This window comes from Dasypus novemcinctus, chromosome 24 (assembly GCF_030445035.2).
Source record: "Dasypus novemcinctus isolate mDasNov1 chromosome 24, mDasNov1.1.hap2, whole genome shotgun sequence".
Classification (NCBI taxonomy): Eukaryota; Metazoa; Chordata; class Mammalia; order Cingulata; family Dasypodidae; genus Dasypus; species Dasypus novemcinctus.
Window position 1 is genome coordinate 66,673,831 of NC_080696.1, and position 1,080 is coordinate 66,674,910.

Genomic DNA, 1,080 nt, shown 5'->3' on the forward strand with positions numbered 1-1,080 from the left:
CCGAGATCAGGAAGGGGTCCCTGTGGAACGCCCCATGCCCAGGGGGCCCCCTCAGTGTCCCCTGCCCCCCACCCACCTATCCCCAAATGAGTCGTGCAGATGGCACCTCATGTCCTTCGCCTGCATTTGCAGGCCGCTGCCCCAGGATGGGAGACGCGACTCCACAGTGAAGGACGCGCCCTCGCCCCCCTCCTCACCCGCCCCTGTGCGGGGGAAGCTCCTTCTGCCTTTGATGACACGGCCGGTGTCTTTCCGGGAACGAGACGGCCGGAGTGACTGGAAACGTGGCAGGAACATCCATGACAGGCTGTGTGGAGGCATTGCGGGTCTGCCTCGTTTACTATTTAAGGAGAGAGGCGCGGCGGGAAGGCGGCCCCGGCCCTCAGCTGCCCTGCCGGGACCCCCCGGAGGGGCAGGGGCTCCGCGGACCTCGGCTGAGCAGCCACGGAAACGGAGCAAAACCAAACCCAGCCCCTGAGAAAGGCCCCCCTTCCCAGCGCCGAGCGCCGACGCTCCCGGCCCGTCCCACCTGCCCAAGGACTCGCTGGTCGGGTCCAGTGGGTCCTCCACCGCCTGGACAGCCGGCAGGGACGCAGTGAATGACCCACGGGAAACGGAGCAGCCCGCGCAAGGCTTGCACTATAACCCACACCCGTGCTCGCTTCGGCAGCACGTGTCCTAGACCTGGAACGACACAGAGACGGTTAGCATGGCCCCTGAGCAAGGACGACACGCAAATTCATGAAGCGTTCCATATTTGAAAAAAGAAAAAAGAAATGGGCAAATCTCATGATTCAGTTTCAGAATATCAAAAAAATTAAAATAAAAAAAAACAACCCAAACCCGCAGTGACCCCACAGACGTGGCGCTGCAGGCGGCGGTGGCCCTCCTGGGCGCGCCGGCTCCATTCCTGCCGAGCTGGTCACCGGATCAGCCCGGGAGAGGAGAAGGAAATCCCTGCGACGCCCGTGAGCAGGTGGCGGGCCGGCGCGAGCCGCGCAGCGGGGCAAACCCGCAGCCGTTTCCTGACCTGCCTCCCACGCGGCGCTCAGCCCCAGCGACGAAGGTCATGATGGAGGT

At 63.8% G+C, this 1,080-nt stretch overlaps 1 non-coding gene across 1 annotated transcript; it reads left to right on the forward strand.

Annotated features, from left to right (window-relative positions):
- The first annotated feature begins 654 nt into the window (after nucleotides 1–654).
- On the forward strand, nucleotides 655–761 carry LOC111762050 (U6 spliceosomal RNA). The gene has a single exon (XR_002795267.1). It is a non-coding gene; the product is annotated as a U6 spliceosomal RNA (small nuclear RNA).
- Nucleotides 762–1,080: the final 319 nt, after the last annotated feature.